The following is a 23,707-nucleotide window of genomic DNA, read 5'->3' as shown; positions in this document are numbered from 1 at the left end:
AAACTTCCCTATTCTGCACATACGCACTCAGAATAAATTGACGTGGTTTCCATTACAGAAACTCCATGTATACTTACTGATGAAAACAAAAATATCTTTCCCAAGAAGAAGTATCTTTAAAAAGCGTGTGTGGGTTCTTAGTTCCTGCTCTCAACCGTGCCATCTATTCACAGCTACAGAACAGGCCAGGCAGAGGACAGAGGGGCGGGCAGGGTGCACGCTAGACCTCCAGAAAGCAATCTCGTGTCACCAGCACTGACCTGCAGTGAAAGTCCGCAGAACCATCAGGAAAGGCCTTACAGGGACAGGACAGGAGGTAAAGGCACCTCGGGAAGGTGATACACAGTGACACAGCTTCAGAAATATTTCTGACCAAAATAGTTGTTTCTAAAGGCATTACTTGAAGAGGGTGCCGGAAGCATGTGGAAAGCTTCCAAGAACACCTCGAGCCTCCCTGATCAAAGGGAGCACCGGGGAGGCTACACTGCAGGCACTTCAGCCTGTGGCACACAGGGTGATGCTCACTCCAGCCCTCACCTACAAACTCTTTCGGACTGCACGCTGTGAACATTAACGTATGTGACAGTAAGAGCACCAAGAACATACGAGGGAATTTTCACAAGAGGAAGCTGGGATGCTGTGTCCTCTGAGCTTGTAGACTGCCCTGGTTCTTCCTGCCGGCCAGGACGTCCTGCCACCGCTCACGTGCACACACGTATGTACATGTGATCATATCACATCTCCTACACGATCACGCAGAGTTGGGAGTAGCTGGATTCCAGCAACATCACCCTCCCCCCCATGTTAGAGAACTGTTCTTAGTCTATAAAGAAGTCACTTTATTCCATCCTTCTAAGAACTGTGAAGAAAAATAAGTTAATGGTTTTCATGATCTGAACTGACTTGTTAGTTTTAGTCAACACATGTAACTTCTTATTTAAACACTAAAATATTGAGCTAATTTTTATTTTTTTTGAATTTTTTTTAATGTTTATTCGTTTTTTGAGAGGGAGACAGAGCATGAGCAGGAGAGGGGCAGAGAGAGAGAGAGGGAGACACAGAATCCGAAGCAGCTCCAGGCTCCGAGCTGTCAGCACAGAGCCCAACACAGCGCTCGAACTCACGAACTGTGAGATAATGACCTGAGCTGAAGTCAGACGCTTCACTGACTGAGCCACCCAGGCACCCCTTTAATGTCTATTTTTGAGAGAGAGAGAGAGAGAGAGAGAGAGAGAGAGAGAGAGAGAGGGGAAGACATAAGGCTCCAGGCTCTGAGCTGTCAGCACAGAGCCGGACGCGAGGCTCCAACCCATGAACTGTGAGATCATGACCTGAGCCGAAGCTAGACGCGCAACCTACTGAGCCACCCAGGCGCCCCATCTTAGATGTTCTTTTTAAATATATTATAGAATTATATACGTGGTAATCACCTATTTGCATTGCTTTAAACCAGAGAAATGAATTAACTGAAAACCTACGTGTCTTAAAAATGAGAAGATCCATTTAACTCAGTTACCCCACAAGATTTCAGAAGCAATAATACCAATACTTGTTGATTTGAACCTTTAGTCACAAGCAAAGAGAACAAAACCAGATCTATTTCTCTTTCATCAGTAAATAGCATAAATTATTAATACTGCCTTTTAATTACAGATCCCTCTACAAGCAGTGCCCACATTTGAGTCTCAACAAAGAGACTCAAAACCCACATTTGTTCATTTTTAAGAAAAGAGGTATTCCTACTGCTACTAGAACTAAAATAAGTGTCCTGGGAGAGCTATTTTACATGATTGGCCTGGAGAGAAAGAGAAACCTGTGGTTAGACATTAAAAAAAAATTTTTTTTTTAAATTACATTCTCCATTCTCCACCTCAAAGATGTTATCTTCTGAAATCAAATCTGGAAAAGGAGTTTTTTATACATGGATGGACTTTCACTGATGAAGGGGCACTCAGGGTCTCCAGCATACTGGCCTTCCTGTCACTAGGTGGGCCCTGTCCAGGACCACCTTGATGAGATGTACATGTGCATCCACAGAAGGATGGCCCCCTTCGCTAGAAGCTAACGGACACCGACCCTGCACCATAGGCGGAAAACCAGCCAGTCTGTGCTCACCCGAAGAGAAAGTGGCATCCCACGGACATCGAGGACGGAGCGCGCGCACTCAAATACACAGCGGGACTGAGAGGAAACAAAAAACTTTCTTATTCCTATCAACTAAAAGTTCACCTGAATGCTCTTCTATGAGGATAAAGTAAATGAAATAAACAAGGTACAGAATAGTGTATAAATGATGATGCTTTTCTTTTTGTGTATTTAAAAAGAAGAAACATCTTTTTTAAATAAAAGGTTAACAAGTTATCTGGGCTCTGAAACCAAGAAGCATACATTTTTTTTTTGTCCATACTTTTCAGTTTTCAAAATAAGACTAGTTAATGTCAACTTTTCACTGGGAGAACTATTACATATCACTAAGAATAGTACGATGGTACAAACATCTGGGAAAATGCTTGTCGTATATTAAATCAAAACAAATTTGTGTGTAATAATTTTAGCTATTTTAGAAGAATCAAAATATATTTTAGTTAAAGAAAGACATTTAAAAAGACTAATAGCATTTTCATTAGAATTATTGGTTATATTTTCCTCTTCATCTTCCAAATATTGATAATGCAGTTTATATTGGTTTTGCTAATTTAAAAACTGTACATTTTAAGTGTTACTTACATGGGATCACTTTGCTTTTCTCTTCACTACCCTTGGTTCCCCAGTGGCTTCTGGAAGCCCCACCATCAGGTTCCGTGGCCGGGGCTCGGTCTCGCCTTCCCCGCAAAGTCACTGCTAAGCTCTGGCTGTGCTGACTCAGTGCGTTCCTTAGTCTAATCCGCTAAGACAGGACCTGCTGAGAATCTCACATCTGTTCTTTATGACCCACATCTGCCATTAGCTTTTATTTAGAACTTCTGAAAATACTTTTCATAGAAATTTAAATAACTTAAAAGCAAGTATATGATCTGCCCTAATTTAGATTGTATCCAACATCTTTGTAAGTCAAAGCATTAACCCAAATTTTTTATTCAAATATTTCACATTTGCAACATAACGTGCTTCAGGTAGCTCCCCCTCACTTCGTGATAAAGACAGCATCATTTCCCTCTCCTCAAGACCCCAGTAAAGTACGGAAGGAACTTCAATGGTGCCCCCAGCACCCTACAGTTACTAACAATGACATTCATACTGCAAGTCTGTTAATGGCAAAATGGGGTGATGGTATAAAAATGATTCCAAATTTAGGGGGCACCTGGTGGCTCAGTTGGTTAAGCGTCTGACTCTTGATCTCAGCTCAGGTCTTGACCTCAAAGTCATGAGTTCAGGCCCCGTGGTGGGCTCTGTACTGAGTGTGAAGCCTGTTAAAGAAAAAAATGATTCCGAGTTTTGGTTCTGCCACATACCAGGAACATGACATCAAGTCACTTTGTACTCTGGCCCGTCTGCTAGAGAATGGGAATCCTGTCACCTACACCACAGAGCTGAAATGAAAATTAAGTAAGACAGCTGGAAAGTGCTCTGTAAGCTTTTCAGCGATTAGACCGTGAAGTCCACCTTTCAACAGAGCACACACGTGGTCTCGCGGCCAAAAGGAGGGCAACCCAAGACACGAGCTGCTGGCACAGCCTTGGGCCCACGGTGTGGCACTGAACCGAACGGCAGGAGCACCTCTTAACCTTCAGAATAGAACTGCCAGTTACTTTACCACCAAAAGACAAGTTTATTCAGGAACAGCAGAGAACTGCAATCCCGGACAGGCGAGCTACAGCAAAACCATAGGCAAGTCCAACAAATAAAGGAAAGGAATGTTATGTTATGGAAGGAGGAAGGAAGGAAGGAAGGAAGGAAGGAAAGAAGGAAGGAAGGAAGGAAGGAAGGAAGGCAGGAAGGCAGGAAGGGGAAGTTGGGAGGGTTGTTCTGAATGAAAGCCCACTGGAGAGAAGCAGGGGTTCCGGGGGACGAGGTTTCTCACTGGCTGAGGGGCAGGGGCGGTGGACTTCCCGTAGGAGCCGCAGCACATGTCTTTTCCAACTGGGGCCTGTACCTGACATCGTGTGGCACCGGCTCTATCAGCCTCCCCTTCTAGTATCCCCGGTGGACTTTAGTGAAGTTTCCCTTAATTTTCACACAACTCTCAAACTTCAGAAACCAAAACGAGCGCCACTGCGCAGAGTCACACGGGGGCGGCGGTTCGTTCTAATCAGCTCAGCCACAGAAGTGCCCTCCCTCATCTCCAAGACAATGAAACATTTTGAGAGACAGGGATTTACACCAGGAATTTAAACCCGTCTTCAGTTTTTCTATTGTTCTGTCATTCCCAAATCCAAGTTAATCTCCAAAATTGTAAGTGTGCAAATCCAAAGGGCAACAGAAAAAACTCAAACCCTCCCCGCCTCACATACCACCCGAACACCACGAGCCACACCGGGCAGGCCGCCGCCGCAACGATGGGTCACTGTGGCTGTAGCAGGCGCCCCGGGACGTACACTGTGGACACTGCATCCAACACGACCCACCCACAGCCCAACATCTGAAGTACATGCTAACGTAGTAAAGACTTGAATGACGTGTCTGAAGTTTGCTTTAAAACAAGGAGGCAAACAGGCAAAGACGTACATAAGCAAGACCGGCTGTGAGGTGGTAACTGCTCTAGTCTGATGACAAAGTTCTTGTACTATTAACTTTTGGATGCATTTCGATTTTCCATTAAATGGTTTTTAAAAATGTTAGAGACTTCTTAGAGAAAATCAAGAAAATCTGAACATGGCCTGGGGGTCTGGTGACGTCTGAGAGTTGCTGTTCTTTTGTTTGGGTCACAATGGGAGTAAAACCCTCAAAGGTTAGAAATATTTCCTACTGCTGGTGAAATGATGTGATCTTGGGATTTGCTTTAATTTTTTTTTTAATTCTTGGGACACCTGGGTGGCTCAGTTGGTTAAGTGTCCAACTTTGGGTCAGTCATGATCTGCTGCTTCGGATTCTGTGTCTCCCTTTTTCTCTCTGCCTCTCCCCCGCTCCTGCTCTGTCTCTGTCTCTCTCTCAAAAGTAGATAAAAATTAAAAAAATCTTTTTAATAAAAAAATGAAATAATTTTTTATTCTTTTTTTTAACGTTTATCTTTGAGAGAAGCTTATATATCCATGTTTGAAAAGTGATAAAAAGGGCACCTGAGTGGCTAGTCGGTTAAGCGTCTGACTCTTGGTTTTGGCTCAGGTCATGACCTCACGTTTCACGAGTTCGAGCCCACGCCCGGCTCCACAGCTGGTAGCACGGAGCCCACTTGGGATTCTTTCTCTCTCCCCCTCTCTCTCTCTCTCTGTCCCTCTCTCACTCCCACTGTCTCTGTCTCTCTCAAAATAGGGGGCACCTGGGTGACTCAGTCAGTTGTGTGTCCCAACTTCGAGTCAGGTCATGATCTTACAGTTCACAGGTTCAAGCCCCACGTCGGGCTCCCTGCTGCCAGCACAGAGCCCACTTCGGATCCTCTGTCGTCCTCTCCTCTCTTCCCCTCCCCCACTCACACACGTGTGCGCACACGCGCGCGCACTCTCAAAAATAAACAAAAAAAACTTTAAGAAAGTGATAAAAACTTGTTTTGATGATAATTACCACCCAATCGGCTTCTATGAAGTAGCAAATATCAGAACATTCAATGAAATAAAAAGTGAACTGTACCTAGTCTTTATACGGGTAAGCAAATGGTAACGAAGATGAACACAGGAAATGTAATCACACGACATCCTCATTTGGCTCTGTGTTAACGATCCGGCAGACTTTTACATGTTATTTGAAAAGGGATGATGTGTGTGCGCCACTCTGCTAGGATACAGTGTGTTTAAATAATCTGCCCTCAGCATCTCCCTGGTCCCCTCAGATTTTCCTGCTCTTAACTTTCTGACGCAGATCATAAACAGCCCCACTTAGTTAAGTGGCTTACTGTCAGATAATGCACCCGCAAGAGACTTCTACTTTGCATGTTTTGCATTTATGGGTGATGCGGTGTAATTTTCTCAGTTTACTGGTAAACACCATTTAAGGTGCATCCCCTAAAGCACTAGGAGAATGCAAAAATTTAATCATCCTCAGTAGAAATAAATTCATACAACAAGCATGCTAGTTCTGTGAACAGAAAAGTAAGACCCAAGAAACAATCTCTATAGAAAGTGAACACACCTAGTAGCCCTACAAATGGTCTGACTACCCTGAGGTCCCCAACCGACATTCTAGAAGGCAGACAAGGAGCCTCACTGACTTCTGTTGACTACTTTTTAAAAATAAAGGTTCTTAATGCTTTTCAAATGACAAAACCTACACAGGCAATTCATAGAGTCACTGATAGCCAAATGCCACTCACACTCAAAGTGCATTTGTGGGAACCCAACATGTCCTTCCAGAAGTCTGTGCTCAACCCCGACATCAGTGCAGTGGAAAAGCCTGCTGCCCCGTGAACGGCCGCAACGCCACTCTGGCACTCACCTCCCTGATTTCCCAGCTCTCTACCAGTGCTCCAGCAAGGGGTCGGAGCAGGCCCACGTACACCAAAAAGGATACACTATCTGACAAAAGTTAACCATGAGCCTCACAACAACAGGAAAGCAATGCAACATGGACAGACTGTAAAGCACACAGTTTGTCTAATGACAAAAAGTAAGACTTCTTATCAAAAAAAAAATAACAATATGGGGTGCCTGGGTGGCTCAGTCGGTTGAGTGTCCGACTTCGGCTCAGGTCACGATCTCGCAGTTCGTGGGTTCCAGCCCCGTGTCGGGCTCTGCGCTGGCAGCTCAGAGCCTGGAGCCTGCTTCAGATTCTGTGTCTCCCTCTCTCTCTCTCTGCCCCTCCCCTGCTCACACTCTGTCTCTCTCTCTCTCTCTCTCAAAAATAAACATAAAAAAATAACAATAATCACTTTTGTAAACCTCCCTATTCCCCTACACGGAGACGTGCCTGATTGAGAAGGCAGCCAGATCAACAATTACAGATTCCAAGGGTTATTTATTCACTTAAACCCCTTCCTCAGAAAGCACTATTTCTACCTCCATGCATAAGTTACTTCCAGGCCGCCATGCAGTGCCACATTTAAAAATTACCAGAGGGGTCCCTGGGGGACTCAGTCGGTTGGGCATCCAGCTCTTGATTTTGGCTTAGGTCATGATCTCACGGATCACGGATTCGAGCCCCGCGTCAGGCTCTGCGCAGAAAGCTCAGAGCCTGCTTGGTACTCTCTCTCTCCTCTCTCTCTGTTCCTCCCCTGCTCTTGCATGCACACGCTCTCTCAAAATAAACATTAAAAAATATATAAAAAATAAAATAAATTTTTACTCTAAACAATTTATACTTCAGAACATATTAAAATTAAATCTGATAAGATGTATGTCGCTGAAAACTTCTTTAAAAAATTTCAGGGGCGCCTGGGTGTCTCAGTTAGTTAAGTGTCCGACTTCAGCTCAGGTCACGATCTCACGGCTTGCGGGTTCGAGCCCCGCATTGGGCTCTGCTGACAACTCAGAGCCTAGAGCCTGCTTTGGATTCTGTGTCTCCCTCTCTCTACCCCTCCCTCACTCATGCTCTTTCTCTGTCTCTCAAAAATAAATAAACATTAAAAAAAAATTTTTTTTTAAATTTCAAATATAGTTGACCCTTGAACAACAGGGGTTTGAACTGCACGGGTCTACTTGCACATGGATCGGTTTTGATAAATACAGTACAGTACCATAAGTGTATTTTCTCTTCCTTGTGATTTTCTTACTGATGTTCTCTTTTCTCTTATTTATTTTATCCTAAGAATACAGCATATGACATATGTATAAAATACATCCTAATAGACTTATTCTAAGCTTCTGGGCAACAGCAGTCTCTTCATAGTGAAGTGTTTGGGAAGTTAAAAGCTATTATGAGGATTTGCAACTGCCCGAGGTGGGGCAAGGTTGGCGCCCCTAACCCCCGTGTCACTTGCGGGTCAACTGTATCCTGTGATTGCACTAAATCATTTCTTTTTAAGCGAGAACACTTATCGTGCGACATCTCCTTGAAATCCTTAAGAGGAACCAGGGGCTGAGACAGCTGCCCCTCCCGGGTTCCAGACCTGGATCTGCAGCACCCCATTTCTAGGTGCCTCATTCACCTGGTCCTGATGGGTGTTTCATCTTTCAGCCTTGATGCTCCGGTGCAAGTTCCCTTCTGCTTGGCAGGGTAGCCGCGTTTGCCACAGGTTGACTTCTGAGGGTGGTGGCACTGCCTGTGCATCTTATTGTTACACTTCCCAAATGACAGCGTCCCCTTCACCACCTCGCTTCTGCAGCCGAGACCAAAGAGGCCGAGAGAGAAGGCATTTCTCCTATCTATACTAAATAATTTTAAAAAAAGTTTTAATGTTTATTTATTTTTGAGAGAGAGAGAGAGAGAGAGAGAGAGAGAGACATACACACACACAAAGTGTGAGTGAGGGAGGGGCAGAGAGAGACAGAGACACAAAACCCGAAGCAGGTTGCAGGCTCTGAGCTGTCAGCACAAAGCCCCACGCAGGGCTTGAACTCACAAACTGTGAAATCGTAACCTGAGCGGAAGTCAGAGGCTCAATCGACTGAGGTCCCCAGGCGCCCCTGTACTAAGTAATTTTAAATTCAGACTTATTTAAACTATGCGTACTATTTTGTGCCTGTTTAGGAAAATTCTTGAACTAGACAAGAACTTGAAACTTAGCCCACCTCATATTTCTGGCTGACAGAGCACCAAACTGAACCTGGAAGACACCCCTGGGGACCTTACAGCCCTGGACAGAGCCCCGGGGAGCTGAGCCCAGCCCCTCCTCTGTGGCGCTGCCTCTTGTCGGAAGGGGCCTCAGAGAAGCGGAGACGGCCCGCACCCAGTTCCAGCCTCGGCGTCTCACACGGCACTTGCCCCCTGAGTCCAGAAAGCCGAAGGAACGAAGACACGAGGACGGCAGCTTGTCTCTGACCAGGACGAGGGGTGCCCTTCTTCTCCGCCGCTCCTCACCAGATGTCCCTCATCTGGTGGCAGCTCTTCCTCCAGGGCCTCTTCCAGAGTCAGACGCGTGTGGTGCGAGCTGGTCTGTGGGCACTCTCTCCGCCTGTGCCCAGCTTGCCCTTATGCTTCCTTCGGAGGCCATCGGATTCTGGATTCTTCCGTCCCACCTGAAGGCAGTGGCCAAGGGGTGTCCCTGACTTGAAACCAGGCCATGGGAGTGGAAACACGTACGACTAGGATGCAGAACCACATTCTAGGTGACAGCGGTGAAAGACAGTCTGACCGATACCCCAGGGAGCTGGTGTCTTATGCTTGGTGAGCAGAACCGTCCTAAGCCGTCTTCTCACGGCAGACTGTAGACTCAGACGGTCTGGAGCTCTGCGTCTCCCCATAAAGCTGCAGAACCCAGAAGCATGACTTGCGCCGTCAACACCGCTTCCTTCTTCGGAATGTGTCTTGATTTCTACCAGACGGCTCTGCTTCTTCGACCGCAGACCATTTCGGCTGCAATGGGAACAGGTGCAGCCTGCTCACTCTGATCGGGTGTGATGTCCAGCCGGAGAGCGAAAAACCTGAATTCGTGAATCAGCAGCACTCCTGGCCTCACTCTACACGCACCTTATTCATTCACTCACATCTGTTTATTAAGCATCTGCCACGGACAGAGGACACTGTGGTGAAAAGACAAACTCCCTGTCTTCCGGCACCAGAGCCTAAAAGAGTGACAGTCAAACGTCCTTCTGCGGACCTAGGTCTCCAGGATGTTACCGCTTGGATTCCTAACCACTTCAGAAGTCAAAAGGGATTTATGATCTACTCCCAGGTCACAGCTGTGACTTAGGAGCACATGCTGTGTCCTCACAATCTTGGGAAGAGGTCCTACCAACTGTCCACATGGGAAACAAGAGAAATAGAGGGAGTCACAAATGGCAAGACCACAATTCGGACTCAGGTACCTCCGGAGTTGACCATGCCAGGCACTATAAGCAATCTGTGACTGGCTGGGTACGGTCACAGGACCATAAAAAGACGTTTCACTTCTCGGTCACCTGCACCCACATATCACTCCGCCAGGGCAAGCTGACAATGATGCAACAGAAGTTAACACGTCAGGCCGCCTTCTGACCCGGGAAGCACAGAGACCTTTCTCCTTCCTGTTGCAAGTGCTGCATCGGGGGCAAGAGATCTTGGTTTCTCCATTTCTAGAGGAAGCATCTTAAAATTGCTTTCCAGCTAGGTCAGGAGAAGCCACTCATTAGGAGTAAGAGTTTCTGGGTCTCCCATCCCCTCCAGCCCCCATGCTCACAGGCTCCTACGTCTCTTGTCCAATTGGCTTGCTGTCTAACAGAGACACAACGTGAACCACTTTCAGAAGTTTCTGTTTTCTGGTACACATAGGGAAAAAATAAAAAGAAACAGGTTACCATTAATTTTAATAATGTACTTATTTAACCCAATATATCAAAAATGTTATCTCAATACGTAATCAATAGAGAAAATTATAAATGGATATTCTACATTTGTGTGTCATGCTAAGCCTCTACAATCCAATGTGTGGTTTATGTTCCGATTCGGACCAGCCTCACTCACAGCGCCCGAGTCACACGTGGCCGACGGTACGACTGACACAATGGCCGGCACAGCTCTCAGTCCATCCTCATCTCTTCGTTCACAAGGAAGAGACTCAATGGGGGGTGCGGGGTGGAATTCACTTTATCATGTTGCTAGAAGAGCAGGAACCAGGCTCTCCCTGCATAAAGCCAATCCTAGTCCTCCCAATCAGAAACAGAGAGAGGCGTGGTCCCCATCCGTCCCTACCACCCTGCCTCCTGTCCCCACATCACTTCCCTTTCGTCCCCTGACAAACCAGTCACCCACCCAGCAGATGACAGCAATCAGAGGAACAGTGGGGACCGTGGTGGGGACCGTAAAGTACTTCGGGGATGGCAGCTCAGGCAACGTCATGGAAAGACCAGGATGAGCCAGTGCTGGAGAGCAGGTATGAGTTACCCTCATTGAGGGCACCTCTCCCTCTGGAGTCACAGGAAATGGCCAGTGAGCCTTTCTCCTGAATCTTATGTCTGGTGGAACCCACCTGTGCCATCATGTTCTCCCTCCGCATCTCGTCTTGTTAGCCTAGGTCATCTTTTTTGCTTCCAGTGTCGAGCACAGAACCTAGCACATACTACGTGATCAAAAATTGTTCAATTGGGGCGCCTGGGTGGCCCAGTCAGTTAAGTATCTTCGGCTCAGGTCATGATCTCACAGTTCCTGCATTTCAGCCTCGCGTCAGACTCTGTGCTGACAGCTCAGAGCCTGAAGCCTGCTTCGGATTCTGTGTCTCCCTCTCTCTCTGCCCCTCCCCTGCTTGCACTCTGTGTCTCTCTCAAAAATAAATAAACATTGGGGCGTCTGGGTGGCTTGGTCGGTTAAGCGTCCGACCGGCTCAGGTCGTGATCTCACGGTCCGTGAGTTCGAGCCCCGCGTCGGGCTCTGTGCTGACAGCTCAGAGCCTGGAGCCTGCTTTGGATTCTGTGTCTCCCTTTCTCTCTCTGCCCCTCCCCTGCTCATGCTCTGTCTCTGTCTCAAAAATAAATAAACGTTAAAAAAAATTTTTTTTAAATATATAAATAAATAAATAAATAAATAAACATTAAAAAAAAAAACAAAAACAAAAACTATTCAATAAACCCAGCCCCTGCAAACCTGTTGAGGCCAAACAGGAAGTCCCACCTTTATTTCAGAGCCAGAACTCATACGTGATTAACGTGGTCTAAGAAACAAATGGCACACATCCAGAAGGAAGGTCTAGCAGGGAAGGTGGTGGGAGCTGGAAATCAATCACACGCACCATGGAGGGAACAACTTCATGACCTCAAGCACCTGTGAGGGGCTCTCACTCCCAAGTTCCCTGAGGTGCCATTTACACTCCCTGCAAACTATGAGGGACACCCCTGGGTTTCCCGGCAGAAACAGTTTTTATTGGCCTCGTGTGCACATCCAGCCCACCTGAGCAGGACCGCCAGCTGGAGGCAGTGTGGTGGCCACGTGCTTCGGGCTTACTCACCCAGGGTCCCATTCTGACCCTCTCATCACCAGGTAGCCTCCACTAAGCTCCTAACCTCTCTCTGACTCTGCTTTTTGGTCCAAAAATAGAGACAGTAATGGTATCCACACCTCACTTGCTATGAGGAGCCCATGAGAACCCACACAAGGCCCTTAAAACCTGACTGAACTATAGTAAACACTCAGTAAATTGAACTTGTAAAAGCAGTACTAAGATTTTTTAGCCTGAAATGATTTAAGAGACAGAAAATTACCTCCTCCTTCACCCACCAGACTTCCTCCCCAGAGTCAGTAGAGTAGGCCCCACTGCAGAAACCAAGAACACATCAACAGTGGCGACCGTGAAACACAAGGGTTCACCAGGTAGAGGTCAGACCTGCTCACGCCGCTTTCTAATTGTTCATTTAGTATTTAAAACATAATTGATCTTCGCTGAAGTGTAGGTCACACGACACATAGGCACAACTTGACATGTGACACACGCACAACACACCTCAGATAACGAACACCTCCACCGTGTGCAGGCGTCGCCCTGTGCCCCGCTGGGATGCTGCCCCACCCCAAGTGACCACTCATCTGCTTTCTGTCACGACACATCAGCAGCATACGCTACACTTCCAGGAGCATCTACCCATCGAGTCACAGAGTATGTACTTTCTCGTGGTCTGGCTCCACTCACTCGGCGCTGCTGAGACTCACCCGTGTTGCTGCCCGTACAAGTCTTTATGTGCACACCTGCTTTCACTGGTCTCGGGTGCACACCGAGGAGTGGAGCCTACATGGTAGGCATATGCTTAACACCAGGAAACTGCCAAACTGTTTTCAAAGTGCTGGCACCATTTCCTCTCCCACCGGCAGCGCCCACAAGCCCCGCTCCCGCACGCGCTTCTCGGCACTTGGTGGGATCACCTGTTGGTCCATCTAGTAGGACAGTGGTGTCTCCTTACGGATCTAATTTCCATCCCCTGATAACTAATGATTTTGGCCATCTTTTCAAATGCTCATCTGCTGTCTCTACATGCTCTTTGGTGGAGCGTCCGTTCAAATCACTCGCGTCCTTCATACTGAATGTTGAGAGCTCTTTACTTGTCATCTAAGGCATGTCGCACGCTAACACCTTCTGCCAGCCTGTGGCTGGTCTTTTCCTTCTCTTAACAGTGTCTTGGAAGGAGCAGAAGCTTTTAATTTTGACGAAGTCTAACTTATAAATGTTCTCTTTTATGGATTGTTAACTTTGATGTCATAATTAAGAAACCTGTGCCAAACCCAAAGTCTTCACAACCTTCTATGTCCTCTTCTTAGGGTTAATATTTAGAGTCTATGATTCACTCTGACTTAATTTTTGTCTATGGTGTCAAGTTAACCCTCTGCACAGGGACAACCAATCGTTCAAGCAACGAATTCATTCAATTTAGCTCTGCTTTTTAATTTAAAATTCTCTTAACTTATCCTGAGTTGCAAGAATTTCACAAGGAACTCTGTACCCTCAACCAGATTCACTGACCCCCGACTCTGTGACACTCTCACTGTGTACACACTTACGGGGATTTTTCTCTGAATCATGTGGCTTCACCTCTATCTGAACCATCTGCTGGTATTTGAACCAACATTTGATTTGGAAAAAGGGCTCTCTTGCTTTCTAATTAAAAAAGCTGGAGAGAGGGGCGCCTGGGTGGCGCAGTCGGTTAAGCGTCCGACTTCAGCCAGGTCACGATCTCGCAGTCCGGGAGTTCGAGCCCCGCGTCGGGCTCTGGGCTGATGGCTCAGAGCCTGGAGCCTGTTTCTGATTCTGTGTCTCCCTCTCTCTCTGCCCCTCCCCCGTTCATGCTCTGTCTCTCTCTGTCCCAAAAATGAATAAACGTTGAAAAAAAAAATTTAAAAAAAAAAAAAAAAAAAAAAAAAAAGCTGGAGAGATTCTGCTCTTGTCCAGAACGTGAACGACCATCTCTGGGGCCTTAACTCTTCCTTCTGAACACTGGATGGAGCCTTTCAAAGAAACATGTTTCTCAGGAACAATTTGTTCTGAAAACCAACTATGGGCTTAAAAAGAGGTGGGCAAAACTACACAAAAATTAAATTATTAAAATAAGAAACCCTGAAAAAATTTAAACATTGTGCTTTAAAAACTGACAAGGACCAATTACTTCAACATTACCTTAATTCAGAAGTGCTTCTGGTCTGGTCTCCAATGCATGAAAAATTGTCTGCAACAGACAAAGAAAAGGCTATATATGCACTGCGTTCAGGTTGAGAGGAGTAACATTCCATACATTTGAAGGAGCATATAAATCCATCCCTTCTCCATCACCATTTCTTGCCCCAAACCATTTCACTTGGTGCTTTACACTAATTTAGTATTTGGCTTTTCAATGTGCAAAAGAACTCTGATCTCAATTTCTTTCTCTTTCTTTCTTCTTTTTTTGAGAGAGAGAGAGAGAGAAGGGGAGGAAGTGGGAGCAGGGGAGAGGGGCAGAAGGAGGGAGGAGAGAATCCCAAGCAGGCTTCACATTCAGCGTGGAACCCAGTGAGGGGCTCATTCCCAAGACCCTGAGATATGACCTGAGCCAAAATCAAGAGTCAGACGCTCAACTGACGGAGCCACCCAGGTGCCCTCGATCTCATTATCTTTAAAAAAAAAAAATGTTTTAATGTTATTTATTTTTGAGAAAGAGAGACAGAGCATGAGTGGGGGAGGGGCAGAAAGAGAAGGAGACACAGAATCCGAAGCAGGCTCCAGGCTCTGAGCAGTCAGCACAGAGCCCAACGCACGGCTCGACATCATGAACCCCAAGATCATGACCTGAGCCTAAGTCAGCCGCTTAACCAACTGAGCCACCCAGGTGTCTCTCAATTTCTTTAAAAAAAAAAAAAAAAAAAAAACTTAGAAATGCCTCATGGAAAATACTCTGAATCCAACTGAACAATACACAGCGAAGACCTACTTAGAATCCAGTTACTAGAAAAATTACATTATGGTAAAAACAATCACTGCAATTCAAGAAGCTTCTAAAGTCCCGTCACCCAGACTTGGCCATTTGACATGTAAAGGACCTCATCTGCATCTCAAAGAAGGCATGGCTGCTTCCAAGTGTGACTGGTCCACAGGGGTGTGTGTGCAACCCGCCAGCTCCGCACCACTCCTGCGGCAGCAGGGCCATCCAGAGCCCCAGCTCTGGCATCTGGAAGAATCCCCGACTCTCTTCCTCTTTCTGTACTGCAGCCAGAACCGAAGTACACTTAATTCTAGATTTCTTCTGAAATCTCTGCTTGTTCTTTCTCAGAAACTAAATTTGAAAACATTTAAATAGGCTTTTGTGATCTCTGCAAATTATGTGAAAAGACCAATTCTGGATGATTCGCAGATTACCACCTACCTGCCTGTTGACGGACTCACTACCTTGTGCAGCTACAAACCCCCAGGCACACATCCAGTCTGGAGGTCAGGAGAGGTAGTAACAAAATGAAATGTCCCCCAGTTGAACTGTGAATTCTAAAACACTTACTTCACAAAATACTTTTATTTGGGAATTACATTGCACAAGTTGTAATGAAGCACACAAGCTTTCCGGTCAATAAAAGTTAAGCGTGGAAAGAAAACCGTACGGAGTTTCCTCAAAAGGTTAAACACAGGTTCGCCATGTGATGCAGCATGGCTGCTCCTAGGCACGTAGCCCCAAACAACCGAAAACAGGTACTCAACGCGTGTCCACACACTTCACTGCAGCGCTATTCACAACGGTCAAAGGTGCTAACAGCCCAAATGTCCGTCAACGAATAAGTGGATAAACAAAATGTGGCACAGCCAACAATGGAATATTCTCCAGCCACAAAGAAGAGTGCAGCACTGACACATGCTACAGTGTGGACGGTCCCCGAAAGCATTATGCTGTGTGGAGAAAGCACACACAAATGATCACGAAGTATATGGTTCCATTTACGTGAAATAGAAAATATTCTGCTTCTAGGAAAGAGACAGACCCACAGAGACAGAATGCAGTGGTTGCGAGGGGCGCTCTCTGTGCACATGGATGTGCGAATGAATACTGCTCAAAAGATACAGGGCTCCCTTTGGGAAGATGAAAATGTTCTGGAACTAGATAGACGTGATGGCTGCACAACACAGGAAGTGTGCTAAATGCCACTAAATCGTTCACGTTAAAGTGGTTCCCTTAACGTATCACAAATTTTATTTCAAAAAAGAGGGTGTGTGGGGGTGGGGGGAGGAAATGTGCCATTAAAGGTACTTAAAAGAACAACCAAACCAGTAGGTGTGGAGGTGGAAGAGGAAGCTGAAGAAAATCAGTGAACAGGTGGCCAACTGGCCTTCACAAACCCAAAGAGGGGAGCTCTCGGGAGGGCACACCCGCTGTGTCAGTGAACGTGTCAGTGAACTACCGAGTCTATAAGCAGGCAGTGGCAAATTCCAGCAGGACTGGTTAGATTGGGTCATTCTCAGGGGAGGGGGCCGTACTGCCCACTGTGGGATATTCAACAGCACCTCCTTCCCCAGTGTGACAACCAAAACTAACCCGGGACGCCACTAGGTGTCCCTGGGGAGAATATGGGCTCAGGTGAGAGCTCCACCTTCAGACTGGTTGTCACAATTAATCCCAGTCTCCAAATACAAATCCTTTGAGGTACTTTCCACATCAAGAGACAAGTAGGAAAAAATTAAAATGGAAAAATGTATCACAGTTTGCTCTGATTCACACACCTAGACTGCCATGGCTCAAGGCATGAAAGCAAACTCCCTATTCCTTTTCTTTGGAAGAAGAAAACGGGGAGCGACGCCCCCATAAGTATTTCCCTAGCCTGCAGTTCCTATGGGCACAGTCACGGTGAGAGAAAGGGTGTGGACACCAGAATCAAACCGCCTCAGCCTGGATTCACACGTACAGCTGTCTGGATTTGTTTCTGGCTAAAAATAAGACCCAGGTGGAGCTCTTTTACTGACTATTCGGCGCAGAAGACAAGACCACTGTTCCAGACAGCAGCACAGCCATGTGATCCTAAGCCAGGAGCATCACTCTTGTAGAAAATCAGGAAACTGGGGATTTAATGACACCAAAGCCGAAGTCTCACGATGCTACTCTGCCTCCTGGAGGCAAAAGTAAGCGGAGAGGCAATGCGCATCCTTAGACTCCTAGGAGCTGGTAACACTGGATCCCTTCCAGCCAGCAGGTGTCTAGGGCCCACAAGCAGGGCGGGGGGCAGTGCCTGCCCAGACCTGAGAACGATGGTTCTCAGACAGGCGGAGAAGGGCCTCCCGGGTTACACCGAAGCCTGGCTACGAGGGAGAGGTGCTGCTATGAAGTGGAACTAAGGGGTGGCATGAAGACAGGCTGAAGTTTTCTCACATCTTTTTAGAAAGCAATCCATAATGGAAGACATAGACAAAAATTCAAGAAAAAGGTTAACAGTTTATAAAGCCAATCCTAATCAAAATTTAAAATATGTAAAATTCAAGTGATAGATTTAACAGAGTAAATACAAATGTCTCAGCAATCTTATGAACAAATCAAACTTTTTAAAGTTTATTTACTTATTTTGAGACAGAGCACCAGCAGGGGAGGGGCAGAGAGAGAATCCCCAGCAGACTCCGAGCTGTCAGCGCAGAGCCCAATGCGAGGCTCCATCCCGCAAACCGTGAGATCGTGACCTGAGCCGAAATCAAGAGTCGGACGCTTAACCGACTGAGCCACCCAGGTGCCCCGTCAAACATTTTTAATAATTCAAATGAACAACTCCTTACCCACCCAACAACACTGCTTTGAGACCCCCTTCCCTTGGTGGAGGCAGCTCTGCTAGAAGGCAGGATCCCTACTGTGCGACCCTCTGTCTCCTGTGGACAGGTCTACTGTGCAAGTCAGGTGCAAACCTTCCAGACCATTCCCTCACAAAAGGACCAGACTGCTGCACACTATACGCCCTTTCCAGCACTGTCTCAGGCTGCCTCTGGCTACACCTCAAACACGAGTCTTTGAAGTCTACCTGAGTACCTTGGCTTTAAGTGATTTATGGGTCAAATCTCCTAAACATCTATCCGTTCACTCAACAAATACATTTTAATACCTAGGATATAAGACAGTGTGCTGGATGCTGAGAACACAAGCCATCAAAACAGCTTAGCCTAGCTGCCCCCACATGGGTCTCCCAGGCCAGGGGACATTAGCCTATAATGTACGGGGCGGGGGGGGGGGGCTCTACCAATACAAGTAAACTTAAGGGCTAGTTTCACTCAGGCCTGTGTGATCCACACAAAGTCCTAGAAATGCACACACAGGACACCCTGCACCACAGGTGAATGGCCAGGACAGGATTCCAAGGATCAGGGAGGAAAGAGCTCCTGTTCTGGGGGTCAGGGGGAAAGACATGGGCCATTGTGGAAAAGGCCACTTGACAGAAGAAAAAGGGGAGGGGTGGTAGCTCAGCCATTCTCAGCAACTGTGGGCATCATAGCTCACTTAGCTGAAATACCCAATAGCCAAGGTCATTATGATTCCCTGGTTGAAGAAGGTTAAAATCCTAGAGCAGATTTCTAAAGATGGAATTATCATTATTTAAAAAAAAATGTAATGTTCATTTTGGGGGGAGAGAGAGGGAGAGAGACATCACATGCAAGAGTGGGGGAGACAAAGAATCTGAAGCAGGTTCCAGGCTCTGAGCTGTCAGCAGAGCCGGACGAGGGGGCTCAAACTCGCCGGCCCTGAGATCATGACCTAAGCCAAAGTCGGACACTTAACCTACTTAGCCACCCAAGTGTCCTGTAAAGATGGGATTATTATGTCAAAGGTTATGTGTCTTTTGAAGCCTCTTGGAAAAAAATCAGCTGAGCCTATGGTTGACTCTACAGAGTTATTAACTTAGCAATATTAAATATTACCATGGGGCGCCTGGGTGGCTCAGTCGGTTAAGCGTCCGTCTTCGGCTCAGGTCACGATCTCGCAGTCCATGAGTTCGAGCCCCGCGTCAGGCTCTGTGCTGACAGCTCAGAGCCTGGAGCCTGTTTCAGATTCTGTGTCTCCCTCTCTCTCTGACCCTCCCCGTTCATGCTCTGTCTCTGTCTCAAAAATAAATAAACGTTAAAAAAAATTTTTTTTAATATTACCTTGACATTGATATTGATATTAATATTTAACGATAAACTCTCCTATACATATATATTCTAATACATCACGAGGTTTTAAGGACCAAATACTAGTATTTACGAGTATTGTTCTTTTCATATTTTTCAAAAGCTAAAAACTGAATCTTCTTGAGACATATCTAGAGGATTCCTTTACTGGCTGCATTAAAATTTCAAATCGAGCAAAGGTACATCTCCTGGGAATGATTTCTTTTATATCAACATAACCCTAAGACAGAAAGAACATTCAGGTGTACAGTCACCTGCAATCCTGACATCCCCAGACCAGAGCAGAGCAGACCCAAGGACATTAGTCCTTACCCTGTTAAGTGTGGGCAGTCATGTTTTATCACAGGCTTTAAGGTGTTTGATTACAAGCCCTACTGGAGGTAGTGTGCATCCGTGATATATACACCACTTTTTCTTCCTAAACCCTGAAAAAGGCGGGATTCCAGAACACATCCAGTCTTAAGAGTTTGCATGAGGGACTGGGAAGCCTTGTAAGAAACAAAGTAAACTTCTCACTTCTGAATAATTCTCTACTACAAGATGTTCTGGGGGTGCCTGGGTGGCTCAATCAGTTAAGTGTCCGAATCTTGATTTCGACTCAGGTCATGATCTCACGGTTCACAGGTTTGTCCCCGCATAGGCTCTGCACTGACAGAGCCTGCTTGGAATCCTCTCTCTCTCCCTCTATCTCTACCCCCCACCATTCATTCCCTCTCTCTCTCTCTCTCTCTCTCTCTCTCAAAATAAATAAATAAACAAAAAGAGATGTTCTGAGCAAGAAGGTGAAATGATAATGTGAAAGAGTCCCCTTGCCAAATTTAGGAAGATCTGAGAGTAAAATGGAATATATCTCATTGAAAACACACACACACATGCGCGTGTGCACACACGCGCATGCGTGCACGCGCGCACGCGCACACACACACACACACACACACACACACACAAATACTCAAAAAATAAACAAGAGGAAAGGTAGAGCTCTTCTTTACAAAGGAATGCAATGATGTATAAGGAATGACAGATCTAGAAAACTACTATTTTGGGGCCTTGAGAGTAGTAACACGTGCAAAGATCACCAATGGACGCTAAAATGTGTTGTTAGAAGACATTCACAAGGTCTAACAGTATCACTCATAATTTCCTAATTTTAAAAACCAAACGTTATTATCTAATAGATACCACCTTAATCAAAGGATGATACTTAGTATTACCAAGAATGGAACAAACTAACATTAGGTATCTTATGATATGATAAAATGTGAAGTCTTGGTCACCTACAGAGAACTTTTGCCAAAAACACGCCTGAATCCAATTACGAGGAAACATTTATTAAAATCCAGAATGTGAGACATTACAAGAAATTGGCCTGAACTCTTCAAAAATGTCAATGTTGTAACAAGCAAAAAAAAAAAAAAAAAAGTGGGAAGACCACTCAAGATGCTGCGAGCCAAGGTAGAGCCACGAGTACCAAACATGCAACACATGAATTTGATTAAATCCGGAATGTGAAGGGTATGAAGACATCTGGGTGAACACTGAAGAAACTGACATGTGTCCTGGATTAGGTGTCACTGAATCCATGTTAAAGCTTGGCATGTAATTGATACTATTGTGGAAACACAAAAGAATGGCCTTGTCCTTGAGACACCAGGCTGGAGTTGTAAGGAATCAAGTATCATGACATCTACAACATTCTAACAATTCACCAAAAAGCACCAAGAGACAGAAAATGTGGACCCCCCCCAAAAGTTACAGATTACTTGGTAAAAGGTACAGAATATTCACTGACCTATTTTTTCAACTTCCTGTAGCTTCAAAACTAAAAGTTAGGGGGTAGGAGAATACTAAGGTCAATGAAAAGCAAATATAAGTCTTCTTTTAAAATGCCCTTGACATTCTCTAACAAAAGATGAGGTTACCTACAGATCAATCAGAGGAAATTACTGTGTTTTCTTAACTCTCTTGACTCTTTCCTGACTGATGCAGTGAGAGGAGCTCCTTCAGCAGCCGGGGAACTAGGCACAGCACATGTTCATGACTCCCTGACACCATCAACGCTCTTTGGTTTCTAAGGCCACTTTGAAAAGTAGATGAATTAATATTTCATTTTTACTTTTTATATTTAATTTTTCTTCATTTTCACAGTGTTTAAGTGTTCTTTTGCTCAGGCTGGCTAGAGGTTTATCAATTTGATCTTTTCAAAACACCAATTTTTCAGGGCACCAGGGTGGCTCAGTTGGTGAACCATCTGATTCAGCTCAGGTCTTGATCTCAGGGTCCTGAGTTCAAGCCAAACACTGGGCTCCATGCTGGGCGTGAAGCCTACTTAAAAAAATAAAATAAAATAATTTTCAGTCTCAGTGATTTTCTCTGTTGTACCTGTTTTCACTTTCATGGATTTTCCTCTTACCCTCATCATTATTTCCTTCTTGCTTTGTGTTCAATGTGTCCTTCTGGCATCAGAAGGCAGAAAGCTCAGACCGCGAAGACTTTGTTTCTACAACAAGCACATCATTCCTTCACGGTTCCCGTGGCACTGCTCACACTGTGCTCCACAGATGTCCATGTGTTTGTTTCACTTCCATTCAAATTCAAGTATTTTCAAATTTCCCTTATGATGTCATATTTGACTTGCTTAATTTCCAGGTATTTGAGGATTTTCCAGATGGGGTTCTATTACTGATTTCTAATGTAATTCAACTGCCACCACAATTATTCTGAAGGCCCATCCAACAGTCCCAACATCTGGGTCACCTCCAAGTCCGCTCCACTGATCTACCTCTCGACAACAGACCACCTTGTGTGTACTACATGATTTTTTGCTGAGTACCAGAGATGGATCAACAGAACGGAAGTAAACAGTGACTGCACAGAGGAACGGCACACCTCTTCCTCTGCCAGGCCCCGTAAACAGATATATTCTAAGCTGCGAAACAAGATTTTAAAAGTATAACTGGAGTGGCACCTGGCTGGCTCAGTCAGTTAAGCATCCCACTTTGGCTCAGGTCATGATCTCACAGTTTATGAGTTCGAGCCCCGCGTCGGGCTCTGTGCTGACAGCTCAGAGTCTGGAGCCTGCTTTGGATTCTGTGTCTCCCTCTCTCTCTGCCCCTCCCCTGCTCACACTCTGTCTCTCTCCCTCTCAAAAATAAAAGTTAAAAAAAATTTTTTTTTAAATACATAAGAGTATAGCTGGAAAAAAGATAAAGCTTAAATTTTTACTCAACCTTAAAATTGTATGTTCTTGTACTTGTATGACAGGTGTTATGGTGCTAAGTAAGTACTCTGTGTATCACCAGATGAACCCCTCTGTAACCCAATGACATATCAACTATCATCACTCCTTGTAATTTTAATTCTGTAAAATTACAAAAAAGATATCCACAGCAAAGAAAGGTCAGTAACTAGCTCAAAGTTGTACGAACAGTTAGTATTATACTCAGCAACCGGACGAGCCCAGGGGATTCCACTGATGCTATATTTACTCATTTTAAGACAAGGAGTCTATGTAAATTTTTTTAAGAGAAAGAAAACCGATACAAAAATTAAGGCTTGTCCCTTTGTTGAGACTTTTCCCCTCAGCTCTGAATTTTCTTTGTCCTCTCTCTCCTTCTGCCAGGAAATACCACTTAACCTTAAAATCAGAGCTTAAAGACACATTTCATTAAAACTTCCTGACTGCCGCTCTCTCCCCAGCTAACCGATCTCCCTCGCGTTCTCCTGCTCCGTTTCTATTTCTCTATCCTACTAGACTAGGAGCTGGGCCTGTGCCTTGCCTCGCCTGCCATTTTGGATGGTGGGGGGGAGGCGGTTTGTTCAGCTTATAAACCACCTTTTCCAGGAGCTACCCCCATGGATCCTCCTCCCAACCCGTCTTGGGATGATCCACTGTTTCCTGGCACCGGGTTCACACTACACAAGCCTGTCTCCCCACCACTGACCCCAATCATCACTGACCAGATCAGGAAAAGGTACTCAGCTCAAAACTCGATCCCCCAATAATGTGTAAACTGAGACTGTCAGTGGGGCAGGCTCTCCGCGACTGGCAGTGGGACATGAACTTGAAAGCTGTGGCTGGCTACCCTTCACAACTGGGACATAGCTTTCTGAGCAGCCGAGAGAGCGAGAGACCCACGGGAGGAGCACGCTCACCGCTGCCCCTGTTCCCATCCCTTCTCAGGCTCCTCTACATGCCAGTCCTTATAATTAATTCTTCTTGTGTTTCGTTAATCTAGAGCGTCAGCTGTTTGTCTCAGTCTGTACCCTGCACCTGTGCCAGCACCAAGCACCCATTCCCCAGGTGCTTGCAAGTAAGTACACGAACTCCTGGTTTTATGGCTTCAAAATGGCCTCTGGAAGAGGACTCCCAAATTCCTTTCCAAGATGGAATGCTTTGCCTCTGATGACATACCCTCCACCGGTCTCCCCCCTGGACCACGGCAACAGAACCCAGCCCTCCTCCCCACC

General features: G+C 45.7%; 1 protein-coding gene across 2 annotated transcripts in view; it reads right to left on the bottom strand.

Annotated features, from left to right (window-relative positions):
• Positions 1-23,707, bottom strand: part of GNB1 (G protein subunit beta 1) — an 88,817-nt gene that overhangs the window by 33,246 nt on the left and 31,864 nt on the right. Inside the window, exon 2 of one of the 2 annotated variants that reach the window (XM_047083402.1) lies at positions 14,258-14,306. The exons of the other annotated variant lie outside the window; for it this stretch is intronic. The gene's annotated coding sequence lies outside the window, so the exon portion shown is untranslated. The remainder of the gene's footprint in view (positions 1-14,257; positions 14,307-23,707) is intronic. 2 annotated transcript variants of the gene reach the window in all.

The sequence above is a fragment of the Lynx rufus genome, unplaced genomic scaffold (genome assembly GCF_022079265.1).
Source record: "Lynx rufus isolate CCGP_SWC_20201006 ecotype Redwood Valley unplaced genomic scaffold, mLynRuf1.p SCAF_2, whole genome shotgun sequence".
NCBI lineage: Eukaryota > Metazoa > Chordata > Mammalia > Carnivora > Felidae > Lynx > Lynx rufus.
The sequence above is the reverse complement of the archived record's forward strand: the minus strand, read 5'-3'. Positions and strand labels throughout refer to the sequence as shown.